At 32.6% G+C, this 20,175-nt stretch overlaps 1 pseudogene; it reads left to right on the top strand.

Annotated features, from left to right (window-relative positions):
* The window catches only part of LOC109489280, a 151,004-nt pseudogene extending 133,660 nt beyond the window's left edge, over nucleotides 1-17,344 (top strand).
* Nucleotides 17,345-20,175: the final 2,831 nt, after the last annotated feature.

The following is a 20,175-nucleotide window of genomic DNA, read 5'->3' on the forward strand; positions in this document are numbered from 1 at the left end:
TTGCTCTATAAGTTCTAGTAATTTGGGGGTGGAGTCTTTTGGGTTTTCCATATACAGTATCATGTCATCTGAAGAGGGAGAGTTTGACTTCTTTGCTGATTTGGATAACTTTTATCCCTTTTTGTTGTCTGATTCATCAAGATAAAATGCTTCTGCACAGCCAAGGAAACAGTCAGAAAAATTAAGAGGCAACCCATGGAATGGGAGAAGATATTTGCAAATGACACTACAGATAAAAGACTGGTATCTAAGATCTACAAAGAACTTGTCAAACTCAATATATGAGAAACAAATAATCAAATCAAAAAATGGGTAGAAGATATGAACAGACACTTTTCCAATGAAAACATACAAATGGCTAACAGACACATGGAAAAATGTTCAAACTCATTAGCCATCAGGGAAATTCAAATCTAAACCACATTGAGATACTACCTTATGCCAGTTAAAATGGCAAAAATGGACAGGGCAAGAAACAACAAATGTGGGAGAGGATGTGGAGAAAGAGGATCCCTCTTACATTGTTGGTAGGAATGCAAGTTGGTAAAGCCACTTTGGAAAACATTGTGGAGGTCCCTTAAAAAGTTAAAAATTGAGCTACCCTATGACCCAGCCATTGCACTACTGGGTATTTACCCCGATAGAGACATAGTGAAGAGAAGGGCCATATGCACCCCCAATGTTCCTAGAAGCATTGTCCACAATAGCTAAATTGTGGAAGGACCCTAGATGCCCTTCAACAGATGACTGGATTAAGAAGATGTGGTCCATATGTACAATGGAATATTACTCAGCCATCAGAAAGAATGATTACCCAACATTTGCAGCAACATGGACGGGACTGGAGGAGATTATGCTAAGTGAAATAAGTCAAGCAGAGAAAGACAATTATCCTAGGGTTTCACTCATTTATGGAACATAAGAAATAGCAGGGAGATCAGTAGGAGAAGGAATGGAAGGAATGAAGGGGGGGTAAACAGAAGGGGGAATGAACCATGAGGGACTATGGACTCTGGGAAACAAACTGAGGGCTTCAGAGGGGAGGGAGGTGGGGACCAGGATAGGCAGGTGATGGGTATTAAGGAGGGCACATATTGCACAGTGCACTGGGTGTTACATGCAAATAATGAATCATGGAACACTACATCAAAAACCAAGGATATACTGTATGGTGAATAATATAACATAATAAAAAATTATTATAAAAAAATGAAAAGCTTGATTCTTTCTATGCTTACAGCTTTTTCAGAATCAAGTCACCCAATACCATTGAAAAAGAACTTTATACAGCTTGGATTGTGGTTTTCCAGTCAAACCCACCAAAATCTAGTCCACATTCCTTTCTAAGGACATGATGTTGCAAATGGAAATCCTATTTATCCCCAGTCCACATACTCTTTCTTTCCCTCTTTCTCCTCCCCCACTGAGACATAAACAAAAGTTGAAGCAAGAAGAAAGTGACATAATTTTTAAACCTGAAAGAAAAGAATTGCCAACCCAGAATCATATCCAATGAAAATATCCTTTAGGAATTAAAAGGAAATCTTCTTAAATAAAAGACAACTAAAAGATTTGTTGCCAGCAGATTTACTCCTAAAAATATTAAAAATTAAATAATACAAAATATAAAGTGGTAAAAGAAGAAAACTTGGAAATTGGAAAGAAGAAAGAAAATAGAAGGAAAACCAAATAATTCTATAGTCAACAGATTTCTCTTCTTGAGTCTTCTAAATTATAATTAATGCTTGAAGCAATAATTACATCATTATTTAATGTAGCTATAAATATATGTGGAGGCAATAATTAGGATAACTGTATTATAAATTGGAGTGTGTAAATTGACTTAACAGGAGGTAAGATTTCTAAGTTTTATTCAAATTGGCAAAAGGATGACACCAGTGGACTGTACTAAGTTATGTATATATAATATGTAGAACCACCTCAAAAGTATACAAAGAAATACACTCTAAAATACTAGCTAAATCAAAAGAAATTCTAATAGAAAATGTTCAAGTAACACACAGGAAGGCAGAAAAAGAAAAAAAAAAGAACACAGAAAATAAGAAAAAGGTGGCAGATTTAAGCCTAAATATATCAATAATTCCATGAAATGTAAATTATATAGTACACTATTTAAGAGAGATTGGCAGAGTGGATTAGAAAATATCACCCAACTCTGTGTTGTCTATAAGAAACACACTGGAAGTAAAACAATATAAGCATATTGAAACTAAGAGTTTTATGCAAACAATGCAGGAGTCACTATATTGGTATCAGAAAAAACAGACTTTAGATCAAGCAAAATTATTAGAGACAGGGAGATAATTTTATTTTGATAAATGAACCAGTTCACCCGTATGCCATAGCAATTCTAAATGTGTATGTAGCAAACAACAGAGCTGCAAAACACATGAACGCAAAACTAGCATAACTGACAGGAAAAGAAACAGATCCATAGATAGAGCTGGTGACTCCAGCACTCCTCTCAAATGATAGAACAACTATCAACTTCAAGGATAAAGAACGCAAAAACATCAAGAACCAAGATCATAATATTGATATAGACTATTCCATTCAATAACTGCAGAATACATGTTATTTTTAAGCTCCCATGGAACATATACTAATATGGACCATATCTTGACCATAAAACAGATAAAAAAAATTGAGTTGAGATCATACACAGGAAGTTCTTCAGCCACAAAACAAATGAATTTAACTGCCTAAAAATGAAATACAACATATTAAATCTTGTGGATTACTGCTAAAAGAATGCCGATAGAAAATTTAATGGCAATAATGGCATACTTCAGAAAAGAGGACACTGAAGAGCAAAGTAAATCTGAAGCAAGCAGAATAAAAGAAATCATAAATATAAAAATATTAACTAATCAAATTAAAAACAGAAAAATGATAGAAAAAATCTGAAACAGAGCTGATTCCTTGAAGAGATTTATAAAGTTGCTAAACCTCTAACAAGTCTGACAAAGTAAAAAGACAATTTATGAATATCAAAGTCAGAGGAAGGGATATCACTATAGACATTGCAGACCTCAGAGGTTAATAAGTGTAAACTATGAACAACTCTACACACACAAATATGTTGCATTAAATTCAATTGGTCAATTACTTAAAAAACACAATGTAATATCCACTATGAAATAGATCACCAATAAAGGATTTGAATTTGTAATTGACAAGCTCCTGAAAAGTGAATCTTCAGTTAATGTGATTTCATTAGAGAATTTTGCCAAATATTTAGAGAAAAGTTAAGATTAGTTCTTCAAAATTGCTTTCAGAAAATAGAAGAATCTTTCTGATTCATTTCATGGGCATATTATTATAGTAATACCAAAAACAAGAAAAAGATAATACACAAAAAGAAAACAACATACAAATGTCCATCATGAAGTAAATGCATAAATCCTTAGCAAAATACTAATAAGTAAAATATAGAAATATAAAAAAGAACTATACACTATTACCAATCGATATTTATTTTCAGCATGCAAGACCAATTCAATATTTGCAAACTATCAATGTAATGCACTCAACTAACATACTAAAGAAGAAAAATTGTATGGTCACATAATTCAATATGGAAAAGGCATTTAGCAAATTTTACAATGCAATCATGATGGTAAAACAAATGAACACAAAATACTCCCAGAAAAATAGGAATAGAGATGAAATTTTTCCACTTGTTGAACAACATACATGAAAATCAAAAGCAGAAAGAAAACCAAAGCCAAAATTACAGTTAACATTATACTTAATCATGAAAGACTGAATCATTCCCCTAAAGATCAAGAAAAAAGATTTTCAGTCTCACCACTCTCATTTAACATAGTATGAGAAGTTCTAGCAAATGTAATAAGGTAAGAAAAATAATTAAAACACAGATACATGAGAAAGGGCAAAATAAAATTGTTTCTATTTGCAGATGACATGATTACACATAATCCAAAGTCTAGTTATTATGCATTTACTCAAAAAATAGCTCTCTAAAATTAATAAATTCAGCAAGGTTAGAGGATATAAGAAAAACTTAAAATGCTAATTATACTACTACATGCCAGGAATTAACAAATGGACATTGAAATTAAAAATTCAGTGTCATTTAAAATCACTCAAAAATTAAGTATATCTAAAGTAGCTAAATATTTATAAGACTTTCATCAGAAACTATAAAATGCTGATGAAAGAGATTTAAAAAATCCTAAAAAATGGAAAGACACACAGTGTTTGTAGACTGAAATATTTAACTTGTAAAGTGTATTAGTTTGCAAAGTCTATCATGAAATTCTACAGACTGACTAGCTTAAATAACAGAAATATATTTTCTTGTAAATCCTGAAGGCTCAAAGGCCAAGATCAAGGTGTCAACAGGGTTGTACTTTGCCTAAAGTCTTTCTCCATGGCTTGTGGATAGCCATCTCTTCTCAATGTCTTGACAGTCGTCTTCTGTGTGTGTCTGTGACCTAATTAGCAGTCATGTTGGATTGGGGCCTACCTTAATTACCTCATTTTCATGTAATTATCTCTTTAAAGACCCTATCTCTAAATGCAGTCACAGTCTCAGATTGTTAAATCTGAGGCATTAAGACTTCAATACATGAATTTTGAGAAGACACAATATAGCTCATATCAGCAAGGATGTCAGTTTGGCCAAAATTGATATGTAAATTTAAGCCAATTCTCATCAAACCACTAGTGAGAGTTTTGTATAAACCAGATTATTTTAAAATACATATGGAAAACAGCAAAGGATCCAAAAGGGCTAAAAGAATTTAGAAAATGAAGAATATAGTAGAAGGAATCTACCCAGTTTCAAGGCTCAGTATGCTATTAATAGCAATTAAAATTGTGTGGGCGAAAGACCCACAAATATGCCCAAATGATTTTGAGAAGCAAAAGAAAAAAGCCTTGACCTAAGTTAAGTCACATACTCATACAAAATTTAACTCAATGTGGAATATGGAATTAATTTAAAATGTCAAAATTTCAGCAAAAACTTACAAGAAGGTCTTTGGAATTCCAAGTGTTCTTAGATGTATATATATACACACACACACGCAGACACATATATTTATATATATTTATATTTATATATTTATGTGTATATATACACACATATTTATATTTATATATTCATATTTATTTATTTCTGTGTGTGTGTATATATATATATATATATATATATACATATAGTCCTCCAAAACAATTAAAAAATTTTTCTTCTCTGGAAAACCTGTTAATAGCATAAGACAAGCTGTAGAGTAGGAGAAATATTTGTAAATCACGTTATCTGACAAAGGACTAGTATGTATAATATATAAAGAACTATCAAAGCTCAACTAATAAATAAACAAACACATAACAGTAGCACAATTAAGTTTGACAAAGACATGAAGAGACATTTTACATAAAATGATGTATAGATGGCAAATAAACACATGAAAATTTGTTCAATAATATGAGCCTTTAAGGTAATGTTAAAGCTACAATAAGAAATGATTGTACACTTAAATAATAGGCAAAATAATGTCACTATATGGGAACACCAGAGACTAGCAAAGGCAAACCAAATCTCTCAAATATTGCTGGTGGAACTTCAAAGTGCTTCAGGCACTATGGAAATTAGTTTGGGAGTCCCTTATGAAAAAACCATGCAATTATGACATGATCCAAAATTTGCACTCCTAAGCATTTATCTCAGAGAAATGAAAATTCATGTTCTTACAAAATTCCATGTATGTATGTTTACAGCCCTTTTATTTGGAAGTCAAAACTCAAAATAACCCAGATATTCCTCAATGGGTGAATGGTTAATTCATGGAATACTACTCAGCAATAAATAGAAGAGGCTTGTTGATGAACACAACTTGGTTGAATCTTCAGAGAATTATTCTTAGAAAGAAACCCAAAGTGATGAAACTGAATGAAAAAAATCTTATGGTATATAAAGTTCCCAAAGTTTACATTCCATTTTTAGGATTCCATTTTTATAATGTTCTTGAAATGCCAAAATTATAAATATGGAGAACAGATTAGTGTTTATAAAGGGTTAATGAAGAAGGACATGTGTCTATAAGAGGACACAGAAGTACATTTGTCTACAAAAGATGATGAGTGATCTTTGGGGCAGTGGAATTGTTCTCTGTCTTGACAGCAACGATGCCAATACCCTGACATTGAGACAAGCCAGGTAGTGAGTACATAGGTCCCTCTGTATTATTTCTTGTAATTGCTAGTAAATCTGCCATTCCCTAAAAATATTAATAACATTTAAAAATTCTAAATAAGATTATCAGTCTAAATGTTGATATCATAAAATAAAGCCTTTGTCAGTTTGGTGTTTGTGTTGTCAAAAGTTAGGCCAACTGCTATCACCAGGTCAAAACAAAAGATACTCTATGCATCCTCTCATCCAGCAAGAATCACATCTCCATAGAGCTAACTAGAAGATAGACCTATTTGCCAATCAGCTGGGGGACATGTACTATCTAATTACATACGTGTTTGTGTGTGTGTATAAAACTATACACATATAGTTTAGGATTCAGAAATGTTACATGTTAATTTCACAGCTTAGGAAACCTTTCATTGTGAGTTTAAGGGAAGAAAAAAATAGCTGACATATAAATTAAACTAAAGAAAGTTATTATAAAAAAGATAAGAAAGAGAGAGAGAAAAACCCAACAGAGCAGGTAATGAAATTTCAGCACACACCATTACAGGTACTTTTGAGAAAAAATGGTAGTGGAAAACAATAATACGCATAATTGAAACTGAAAAATATTGAGGATAAAAGCAGTACATGCAATTTTTTAAATGGTAAATATAAATTAAAAAAATGACAGAAACTGAGGAAGAACATTATGTTCCAAACATGATCTAAAATGACTTTTTACCAATTGAGGAAATAGTTTTAGCCTAACGTCCCTCAAGGAGTATTTGGATTATGACTGAATTTTTAGGGATGGAAAGCTAATTGTTATTACTCAATATGTTTGCAACCATAATAATATAAATATCGTTTATTGGCTTTCAATTTAAGAGTCAATTTTTAGCCTGGAGAAGATGTTATGTTGAAAGGATAGAATGAAGGATAGAATGAAACACCAAGAACTGTGAAATATAAAAGTGAAACAACACAAAGCAGATTGTGAAGAAAACTTGGTAGAAAAGGAAGGCCATTAATATTATCACATAAAGTACAGAAACCAAATAGAAAAAGGAGAGAAATATCAATTGAGTGTTAACGATATTATTTACATGAAAGATAATTGCTAGAAAATCCCAAACAACAAAACAATTGTCAAGCACAGAGATGAAAGAGAGGAGCAAGTTAAATGTTTATATTTCATATTAGGGGAATAATAAATGTTATGTGATATTAATAAATTTGGAAAATAATATTATTTCATAAAGAAAATAACCAAAATATAAACAATTTTAAAAGTACCCTGGAGAGGAGACTTAGAGGTGAAAGAGTAGTATGAGACTGTTAATTTTCATTATGACATTCTTTAATGTGAGCTCCTTACATTAAATATGTAATTATTTAATTATTTAATTAAAATATGTAATTTAATTAATACATTAAATTAAATATGTGAGCACATATCAATTAATAAAAAGAAATACTTTAAAAGTGTAACTTTATTTACTTAGAAGTGTTAGCTATTTATGGCTTAATGATGTTTATTGCTGAATTATTATAAAAAAAGTTTAGACTGCAAACATTTTATCAAACTGGAATCATGCATATAAACATTTTTTCTAGAATCTTTTATGTGTAAAAATATGTTATTTTTCCTTGGATTTTACTGCTGAATTTGAAATAACACCCACCCAAGTCTCTTTGTTACTTCCTAGTTATTTGGCTAGCAGCTGCTTCTCTTAGCAAGCATACATCATGTGAATTATGAGTAAATAAAATAATTGGCCTCAATTAGAGTAAATCTCCACCAAGTGAATTGTTGTACCCTTATTATGGCTTTATAGTCTAAATAACCACACTCACAACTCAAATCTACCTTTAATTTAACTAGTTGTACTTTTTAGTTAAGAAAATTTTATTTTGTGTAAAATATGATTTCATTAAAATAGCTACAATAAAAAAATTACCTTTCATTGAGAATATACAATTAAAATAAGATTTAAATAATTTTAGCATGCTAAGTAAAATGATGCTTATTTCTAATATTTAAAGTTAAGAATCAAAATCTTTCTGGTTTTACCAAAGTCATCACCAATATTTAGAAATGTGTGGTTGTGGAATAAATCATCCAATTATTCGATTTAAATTCCCCAGTTCTTCTAGCAGTAGAGCATAAGTCACCATAATTTGTTTGTTTGTTTTTTTGTCTCCAATAGAGTGGCTGGTACTTTCAATCCTATCCAAGAAACCCACAATTAAATTGTCTGAAGAAATTATCCAAGTATTTTTCAGTTCATTTTTATAAGCTTACTATTTACCTGTGATCTTGCTTATTTCTACAGCTGGACAGCATCATAATACAGTCCTTTACAAATAAATGTATTAGAGGTTAAAAGATGTAATTTTTCTTCTTTGATTAATTTTCTACAATTCTTTTCTCTCAATAACAAATATAATCAAAAGTAGTCATTGATCATTTGTTTTGTCAGTAACAATTATAATTTCCTAATAAGGATAACTGTTAAAAACAAATGATTTATTTTTCAAGAGTCAAAATGACCAATATAATAAAGGTCTTGTAATATTTTTCTTTCCGAATGTAATCATTTAAGCTATAACTGAATATAACCTTTTCTTTTTACAAAACACATACAGAACAATAACAAGTTTTCAAAAAATTAACTTTGTTATCTCACAAGGAACAAGAAAATTAAATAATAGAATGAGAGACTATATTCCATTATCTAACAGGATAATCAGTTCTGTCAATATTCACAAGTCTTAGCTATAAATTTGTAATGCAAATATATATATTAATGTATTTTAAAGGTTTTAAATAAGAATCAAGAGAATTTAACATTAATAGTAATAAAGTACTTATTCTTAATATCATGTTTCTTTTATTCTTTAATTATACTTATTCAATACTTTAAAGTTACACTCAATTTTATCATAATATTTATGAATTAAAAATTCATATTATTACAAATATATATGCATACAACATCAGCCCATAGAAGTATACAAAGCAAACATTAACCCAACTGATGGGAAAAATAGCAATGCAATAATAGTCGGTGACTTCAATACCCCACTTTTAATAATAGAGAGAATATCCCAACAGTTTAAAAAGGAAAAAGAGGATTTGAAAAGCACTATTGACCAAATAGACCTAATAGATATAGATAGAACATTCTACTCAACAGCAGAAAAATACAGATTCTTTTCAACTGTACTTGTTTTTCTCCAAAGAGATCGCATGTTAGATTACAAAACAAGTTTTAACAAATTTAAGAAGTTTAAAATCCTACCAAGTATCTTCTTCAACCACATTGGAATAAACTAGAAATCAACAGCAGAAAGACAACTGGAAAATTCACAATTATGTGGAAATTAAACAATCTTGAGAAGAACAAAGTTAGAGGTATCACACTTCCTGATTTGAAAATATTTTAAAAATTTATAGTAGTCACAACAGCATGGTACTGGCATAAAAATAGACATATAGACCAGAATAGAATAGAGAACCCAGAAATGAACTTGCACTCATGCAGTCAACTGATCTTCACCAAGTGTGCCAATAATAAACAATGGAGAAAGGAGAGTCTTCTCAACAAATAATGTTGAGAAAAGTGGATATCCACATGAAAAAGGATGAAAATAGGACCTTATATCACACCATACACAAAATCAACTCAAAATAGATTAATGACTTAAATGTAAGACCTGAAACTATAAAACTTCTGGGAGAAAACAGGAGAAAAGCTTCATGATATGTGTCTTGGAAATTATTTTTTTGAATATGACACCAAAAGCACAGACAACAAAAGCAATAATAAACACGTGGGACTACATCGAACTATAAAGCTTCTACACAGCGAAGAGAACAGTCAACAAAATAAAAGGCAACCTATGAATTGGGGAAAATACTTGCTAACCATATATCTGACAAGGGGATAATCTCAAAAACACATAAGGAACTCCTATATTTCAATTAAAAAAAACAAAAACCAAAAAACAATGACCCTATTTAAACATGGCCTAAGGACTTGAGTAGACATTTCTCCATGAAAGTCATACACATGGCAAACAAGCATATAAAAAGTTTTTTCAATGTTACTAATCGTTATTATATTTTAAAAAAAAAAAGAACAAGTGTTGGTGAGGATGTAGAGAAATTGGAACCTTTACACACTATTAGTAGGAATACAAAATGGTATGGCCATTTTTGAAAATAGCATGGAGCCTCCTTAAAACATTCAAAATAGGACTACCATGTAATCCAGCTTTCCTATTCCAGGCATTACTCGAAAATAACTGAAATCAGAATATTGAAGAGATACTACTAGTCCCATGTTTATTGCAGTGCTATTTGCAAAAGCCAAGAAACAACTTAAATGTCCATTTACAAAATGATAAAGAAAATGTAGTATATACCTACAACGGATTATTATTCAACCTGAAAAAAAGAGGGAAAAACCTGCTATCTGTGACAACATAGGTGAATCTTGAGAGTCTTATAAACAAAGCAAGCCAGGTAGAAAAATATTACATGATTCTATTTATAGGCGGTATCTAAAATAGTCAAATTCATAGAATTCTATTTATCTATCTAAAATAGATAAAATTCATAGAATCAAAGAGTAGAGTAGTGGTTGCCAGGAACTGGTTGAGTGGGTAGCAAATGGGGAGTTACTAGTCAATAGGTGTGAACTTTCGCTCAAGGAAGATGAAAAAATTCTAGAGTTCTGCTACACAACATTGTCTCTTAAGTCAATAGTGATATTCTGTGCAGTCAAAAATACATCAACAGGAGAAATCTCATGTTAAATGTTCTTGTCACAATAAAATAAAACAAATTTAAACATTTTTTAAAAGAATAGTGTTTAAATATCGATAACATTACAAAGAGTATTCATTGCTATTACTTGTTATTGCTTCAGAGGTTTTCAGAAAGAGAGAGAGGAAATATATAATTCAAAAAAGAAAAATAATACATCTACCTTGATATTTTTACTTTAAATTGAAAATCACAGAGTTTTTCTAATTTTTTAGATTTCATATTTGTATCTCTTTTAACTATTGTTGAGAAATTTTGGATATTAGGAATAGTGATACAATGAATTACTTCAATTATCTTACAGTATATTTAAAATAGCTTCAATTGCATAAGAACAATATTAATTATCAAAGTACAACTGAGTGTGGTTTAAGATTCTTGGCAGGTTTTGTGTATATAAGATTATAAACTGAGTATTATCAAATTATTGTATTTAACTTTGGTTAATTATTTTCTCTTTGGTTAATTCACTTGTATAATAGACATCAGTTTCAGCTTCCTACATACTATTTGAAACTTGCTTTTTATTGTCTTTTCAATTATGTAAAGAACCTACAAGATTCCAGAACCAAGACTACCTAAAAAGTTATATTTTGTGAACTGATTTTCAAGTCTGCTTCTCAACCATGCCCACCCTTATATATAATCATTTTTATGAGTTTTTCTTCTCTCTTTCCATTTTTTTCTTTACAGATGTAAGAAACTGCACACAAACTCAGGAAAGGAAGGAAGGGAGGGAGGGGGGAGGGAGGGAAGGAGGAAGGAAGGAAGAAGAAGAAGAAAAAGAAAGAAAGAAAGAAAGAAAGAAAGAAAGAAAGAAAGAAAGAAAGAAAGAAAGAAAGAGGGAGGGAGGGAGGAAAGGGAGAAAGGAAAGGGAGAGAGGGAGAAAGGGAGAGAGAGGAGGGGAGGGGAGAGAAGAGGGGAAGAAAGGGGAAAGAAATAACTGGAAAAGGGGTGGGGAAGGAGAGAGGGAAGGAAGAAGGAAGGAAGGAAAGAAGGAAGGAATGTAAGCTAGCTGTAAATCAAGACAATAAAGAATGTGAATAAATTGGGAAGAACTGCTTAAATCAACATAATTATCTTTGTTTGCTTGAAATCTGTGTGAGGGTGTGAAGTCTGTGCCATAACTACTGTATTAAAAACCAGCAAGATTCTGCATTTTGCTCATATTCACATTTCTCATAGACTTTGCCTGGAAATAACATGTTGGAAAGTTTTACTAGATTTCAGCAGTAAGCCATACATGCATAGCCTCAGAAATAGATCAGTGTCTCTTGTTAATACATATCTTGACCATCTTATTCTGGGTAGGAGCTACAGATTAATATTTTATCCCCTATTATTTGTTGCATATAATACACCACCAGAAGGGATATTACACAGCAAACTAATAAGAAGTGAAGCCTGTGTTTGTGGTTTGATCAAATATGTTTCATGCAAACTGCCTAGGAACATCAAAAACAATTAGTCAGACCTGAAATTCAATCTGAGCTAGCATTCATATTCAAAGATTTGAATGCAGGTAAGTTCAGAAACCAAATATTGTATTTTGATTTGTTTTCAAGTGACCATCTGCCCAAATAAAAAAAAAAAAAGCTACTACAACAGTTTGGCAGGCAGCTTAAAGAACCAAAATAACTGCTTTGTGTAGGTCAGGTTCACAGGCATCCCTGTTTTGCTTGGAAAGCACAAAAAGTGATGTTCACAGCATGTGGTACTTTACCAAGTTGCCATCCAAAAGTGTCCATAGCTTCTAAATTGTCGAAAATTGCAGCTCTCATAAGAATCCTTTAAGGAAACTTTATAAATTTAAACCAGACTTCAAATATCAGTGGCCAACATATTTAAAAATAGCATAAAAATCTAATAAAATATTTTAGAAAATTGCATTATCATGCAATAATAATCCTGATGTACACATAATTTGTGTCTTAACACATTAAAAATGCTCCTTTTGACTAAAAAAGAGCTTCAAAGATATCAAAAGTCTTATTAGTACACTTCATGAATTCGCTGGTCAATAGTCAAATTTTTAATTGTTTAAAGCAAATCCAATAACACAGACACCTATCTTAGTCATGCCTTGCAGACTTCAAGTGGAATAACTCTAGCTTTACCCCCCTGTCCCCCTACCTCCCTTCTAAACCCAGTCTTCACCCTAGTTCCAGGTCCATACCTAGGAACTGCAGGCCACTGCGGTTCCTCTTCTTGGAAGAATGGTCCTTGAAAGGTGTTAAAGAATGCTCTCAGGTGGCAAGTTAGAGTTGGAGGGTCCTGAGGGGTTGCCAGGAGGACAAGCTCCCTTGGTATATGACACTTGTACAAAAGCTTGCAGTACCTAGTGGACAACGAGTTGAATTCTTTAGAGAGGTTCAGGCTGGCAGGCAGAAATGTGACCCAAGCATCAGCCTAAAAAATGCTAGATGTAGCTGAACTTTAAAGAGCTCACCAACCAGATGACGATCACCGGGAGGATGTTCCCGTTGCTGAAAGTGAGTATATCTGATGTGGACTCCAATGTTGTGTATTCTTTCCTCCTGGACTTCATGGTGGTAGACAAGCAACGCTAGAAGGATGTGAATAGAGAGTGGGTACCTGGGGTTCAGACCAAGTTACAGGCACCCAGCTATGTCTTCATCCACCCCAACACCCTGAACATGGGGGCTCACTGGATGAGTGTGCCTGTACTGAACTCCTTATATACATAGAAACTTCAAATTCACACAGTAGCAGTTTAGAGTCTGCAGGGGATGATTATGACCCATTTCATTCCCAAGATGCAGTGAAGAGCTATGAAGTCTTATCAGAAGGAGGAGACTGCAGCTCTTAAAACTGAATAGGATCTATTTGCAAAGGCTTGCCTTGATGCAAAGAGAAGCAGAGATCACAAAGATAAGATGGAAGAATCTGGAGGCAAACAGCAACTTGGGATTCATAAAGGAAGTGGCTTATCCTTGGAATAAGTACCCTCTGTCTCCTCCAACACCCATCCTTAGTTTGGAGGTCCTTTCTCACTTCTTCCACCCATGGCTGTGAAAGATATTCTGTCCTGAGGTATCTCAGTTCACCCCCCATTCCTTAACCCATACATTCATTGGAACAATTTTCCAGCCTATTCTGACAATTCATTTGCATTTTATCTGCCATCACACCAGGTTCTCACACAGCAGGGCTGTCTAATGGGAGAGAAGTCCAGTTCTTCCTACTGAACATTATCATGTCCAGATAATCTCAGGTCCCTTCTCCTCAGAATCCTCAATGTATAAAACCCTGTTATGGAAACCGGGGATGTAAGGTATGGTGACTAACATAATATAATAAAAAAAACATTAAAAAAAAAAAACAAAAAAACCCTGTTACGTCTATCAACATTCCTGACAGTCACGATCACTTCTTGATCTCATAACCTCATGGACACTCCTGTCATCACCTTCCATGTAAATCAAAAACGTTTTCTTAAAATATACACTGACTTGTTTTGTTATGTAATCAGTGTTGATTTGATCTACTAGGTATGAAATGACAGTCTCATAGGTCGAGAAAAACCAAACCTTATTAACTTCACTTTAAAATATGAAAAAAAAAATATATGTTCTGCTATTTATCAAAAAATAACCCACCTATCATCTGCAATACCAGTTTCGTTCTGAGTTATATTTATATACTATAAATGAATATAAGTATGGAAACAAAATTTAGTTGGCCTAATTCACCAGTACTTGATCATAATAAAATTTGTTTGCCAAGGTCTGCAACTTATTTTTTGTGTCTCATACAGCATATCAATGACTTTGACAGACTAGAATTAATAGACTCAACTAGTATTTTTTTTAGTAAAATAAAAATAAAACTGTTGTTTCTGTTCCTTGTTGTTTTGGAATAGTTCTCATGTCCCTTTTTTGACAGTTACCATACGTATAGTTGAGCTATTAAGGATAGATTAAATTTATAGTTGAGGTTGAATATTTTAGTTAAAATGGAAATTTCACTGTTCTGCCCACTAGACTGTATTTATTTTTAGCATATGTAATTGTCTCTTGTATTGTTAAACCTATAGCTATTATATTTTTCTTCTGATAAAATTAGCCAGATAATCACCAGAACATTTTCTGGAAATAAAAGCATATGCAAAAAATAAAATGTAACAAAAGAAAAACAAATGTGATACTAAAAGATCTTGTGAGAATTCAGTATTAGAATTAGCAACTCAAACATAATCCACAAAAATTTGCCAAAGTTATGTAGCTTGGCCCTTGCTCTAGAACAAAGAGATGCTCTAGAAACTCGATTACATACATACATATTTTTAAAGCTAATAAATGATTAAAATGACTTTTCCTTATTAAGTATCTGTTCAGTTGCCAAAGGCATTGCACAGGCAGATTAAAATACAGTATATTTTTTAAATTAATAGACTATTTTTTAGAGCAGTTATGGTTATCAAAAAATTAAGTGGAAAATAACAGACTTCCCAATTACCCCTTTATTAGGTCTTTAGTATTTTGTTTTTTTGTTTTTGTTTTTGGTCTGGACTATAAAAGTCCCTGACTCAGTAAACTTTCCATTTTATTTTATTTTACTTTAAAGATTTTATTTTTAAGTAATCGCTACACCCAATGTGGGGCTTGAACTGACAACCCTGAGATCAAGAGTCACACACTCTACTGACTGAGCCAGCCAGATGCCCCTAAACTTTCCATCTTAATTCATCCACAGTTAACACTTAAAAGCCATCATTTTAACATGAAAATCTTAGCACCTGTCATATCAGTGTTGTGACCTATGAAGAATATACCAATTCATTAGTAAACATCTCTAACTCTACCATGTAGGTAAAGATGTCATTATGGCCATGATTCTCAAACTTTAGCAGGCAATGGATGAGAATCAACGAGAAAGCCTGTTCAACCCTGGATTCCCGATTCAGGTTCTGAAGAAATAATAAAATTGATAAAATAAATATTATAAAGTTAAACACACACATTTCTTAATGTTTGTGTGAATAGAAGAATGTGAGTTTTTGGTTCCTTATAAATATCAAAGCCTGTTATGTCCTCAAAACTTAAGCATGAGGCCAGTTCTGAAAACTGTCGTATCTACAAAAGCTAAACACACAAATTTTCAAAGATCATCAGTTCTACCCTATTTATATACCTGAACCCAACAGCAGTGCATTCATAAGTTCACAGAAAAGCATGCACTAGAATATTCATAATCGTGTTATTTGTAAGCACAAACTGGAAACTACCAAATAAATCACCAGTCACACGAGAAGCCATAAATAATTAAGGAATAGTCATAAAATGAGAATCAGTTATTGCTAATGTGAATATTGCATAATTTATTAATATTAGTATAAAAAGGGCAACACCAATCTTTGGTTTTAGAAGTCAAGAGAGTAGTTAACTGGAGCAGTGACTGGGATGACAATGTTCTAGGCTGATGGCATTTTCGATCTGACTCCGACTAAACTGCTGTCTTCTGGTTGGAAATCAATCCACAGAGCTGAACCCTTCTGATATGGCCACTATTCTCTCTAAATACTACACTCAACAAAAACTTTAAAGTACATGGAAATTAAAAATGTCATTCCCATTTATTGCATTTTATAAATAATTTATTAAAAAGAAGTAGAAAAACTTTATTACATGCATTGTAAATCAAGAGAAAAAGGAACCTAACTTTCAAAGACTTTTAAGATCACTTAAGAAAACAAAATTATAGAGACCAAGCAGCATCAGGAAATCAATACGGAAAAATAAATTAATTAAAAATAAATGTTCTAAACATCTGGAAAATAGTGCTGTTGATACCAGTCCTATGAGCTCTGTAGCAATGAATTCTATGAATTTTTTGAGGGAAACATCCAGCACAAATTCAATCTCCCTAGACTCAATGAGCAAGTGCTTTACTATCCACAAAGTCTAGGCATGAACTTGGACCTGGAGTCTGATGAAGAACTGGGGGACAACCCAACCAGGTGACCTGATTGAGCTGGCAGCCCAGATGCTTTATGGATTGATCTATTCCTGCTATGTCTTCACCAACCTTAGCATCACCCTGATATTGGAAAAGTACTGGCAGGGAGACTTTGGCTGCTACCCCATGTGTACCATGAGAACCAGCCAATGTTTCCATCAGCCTTTCAGACAGCCCAGGTGAGGCCACAATGAAGCTCTACTCTTCCTAGTGCATGGACATATACAACCCAAGGCACCATCAAGGCACCGCCACACAGACTACACCTACATTGGCATATGTTTCTCTCACACACTTTCATAGTGCATCCCAAATGCAAGCTCAAGGAGCTCACCCACCAGTTTGTGTCCAGGCTGTAGAGTAACAAGATCCATCCAATGGTCTACAATTCCAAACCACCAGCGACTCCAAAAGCCCAGTTAAGATGATTTGCTGATTCCCCACCGAACCTGTTTGTTGGTGACTGATATCTTAATTCCTTTGCTGCCACCCTTTTAGGAACCTCTCTAGTTTTTTTGTTTAATTAAAAGGATCATTATTTTGGTGGGACTATAAAATAAAGTGGAAGAAAAGGGAAAAAAGCATTTATTCAAAAATTATATAAATCTTGTCAGATCTCTTCAGGAAAAAATAAGAAGGATTTCATGTCTTCTGATATTGAAGTTGCAAAATGATATGTCATTGTTGTTGATAATTCCATGCTAATATATTAATTTATTAAATAAAATTGATTATTCTTATTAAAATACATTAGCAAAATTAATTAACGAATAAGGAGAATACTGAACAGTACAATAATAATGAAGAAATTTTTTTTTTTAAATCTATGAAACCTACCATTTTGGAAAGGGAGAGAGAGTGTATGGCTTTACAGAGGAATTTTTCATATGTATAAAACCAGCTAACTCTCATAATATGTGAACAGTTCTAGGATACAGGTTGAAATGAACATTGCATGAGTTGAACCACAGATCTGAATGGCATTTTTAGAAAAACAAATCTCAAATCTCACTAGTAAATGGCAATTGTATCTTAGGAAAAATATTTTTTAAGTTTTTATTTATTTTTTATTTACTTTTTTTTTAGTTTGCAGTTTTCATTTTATTTTATTTTTTTAAGATTTTATTTATTTTTTCGACAGAGATAGAGACAGCAGTGAGAGAGGGAACACAAGCAGGGGGAGTGAGAGAGGAAGAAGCAGGCTCATAGCGGAGGAGCCTGATGTGGGGCTTGATCCCATAACGCCGGGATCACGCCCTGAGCTGAAGGCAGATGCTTAACCGCTGTGCCACCCAGGCGCCCCTGCAGTTTTTATTTTAATTCCAGTTAGTTAGCATACAGTGCTATATTAGTTTCAGTTCCATACCTCACCTGTGCTCCTCACCTATTTAGTCCATCCTCCCACCCACCTCCCCGCTGGTAACCAACAGTTTGTTCTCTATAATTAAGAATCTGTTCTTGGTTTGTCTCTCTCTTTTTCAGGAAGAAATATTTTTATATTTGATAAAATGTAATGCAATGTTTAATAAAATTCAAGGAAAAGTATAAATAGCAATAGACATACCTGAACATGAATAAGAATACATACCTCAATCCACATATGTGCCAAAATATTCTGGAAATTATTTTAACAGATTTAATATTGTAAAGGTGGAAAGAAGCTAAAATTGGGGTATTTGACCTAGCAGTTACTATAGTGTACTATAATACAATATATTTTTGTCTTGGAATAGAGATTCAAGTTCAAAATAAGGAATAATCCAATTAAATCTGAGTGTATATAAAATTTCTGAATATTGGTGAGGAAAGATTAGATAATACACTGTGTGGAAAATTGTCTTAATTATGTCAAATTGGTTTGATAAGGTGGGACATCACTTAGTTGGAGAACTAAAACCCCAGTCCCAGCTCAGTGGAAATAATCAAGATGCCTGTTTGGAGAGTGTCCTTAGCCATCAAAATCTGGCTAGGCCAATTAGATGACCAATGAATTCACCACTTCTAGGTGAGTGACAACAAGTACAGGTTCTGTAATAGTCATACTCTTTATAGGACATCAAGAGCAATGATTTGCCAAGCACTGCATTTTGCTTTAGTTTTTCTCATATTACAACTGTCCGTTTTTATTAACTGGATTTTTCTACACCTATCTATACTTGAGGTGTTTGGATTTATCTGTAAATACTGTGTTAGGAGTCACAGCGACATCAGGGTCAGTACATAATACATTTATGTAATTCACAATGGAGTCATTGTAGCAAGGTGTGGGGAGCAGCGGTTTATTAATATTTAAAGAGTAAATGGGAAAATAAAATAATAACGGTGAAACTCAAGTCCCTTTTAAAATAAGCATATGTGTTGAAAACTTCAATCGAGGAGGCAAGGGGAAAGATGAGGGAGAACAAAGAGCAGACAGTGGTGAGTGGTATTTTGGGAAGACACATACATGCAAAAATTGAATATTGTCAGCACCAAGTTCTTTCATGTAGTCTTGATTTTAGCTGTAATTGAAGCACAGATCATAAATCATAATGGTTTTTTAACCTGACATCTTTAGAGGGGAAAAAGTGGCAAATGTGATTTTCAGATTTCAAAGCATTAGTTTGATCATTACACTTTGTTGTAAATATACAGAATGAACGTGGAGAATATTTATATACCACTTATCCTAATGACACACAGAATAAGAAGCTTTAGCCATACCTTATCATTCTGAAATTTAATGTCTTTTGTTTACCAAAAAAAAGGCAAAATGTAATGCTGTAATAAGCAAATGCTTTACAGTTATGTCTATGAATTTATATTAAACATGGTGTTTATAATAGGAAGCTTCTATTGTTCAAATGGATGTTGCAACATATTTTTCTTGCTCACTGAAATTTACAATTTATGTTAGACACAGGAAACTTAACTGACAAACTTACTCTAATTATCCATACATATATCCCAGTTATGTTTAATTAACGTAAACATTATATAAATTAAAATCATCTTGAATTATGAAAAACATTTTAAACTATCTTTCTAGTACATTGTGAAGGTAAAATTAAAATTGTATTTGGACTAGATTTATTTAAAAACATTTTTTCTCGGGGCACTTGGGTGACAGTCAGTTAAGGACTCCACTCTTGATTTTGGTTCAGCTCAGGGTCTCAGGGTTGTGAGGTCATGATCTCAGGGTCATGAGGTG

Source organism: Ailuropoda melanoleuca, chromosome 3 (genome assembly GCF_002007445.2).
Source record: "Ailuropoda melanoleuca isolate Jingjing chromosome 3, ASM200744v2, whole genome shotgun sequence".
Lineage (NCBI taxonomy): Eukaryota > Metazoa > Chordata > Mammalia > Carnivora > Ursidae > Ailuropoda > Ailuropoda melanoleuca.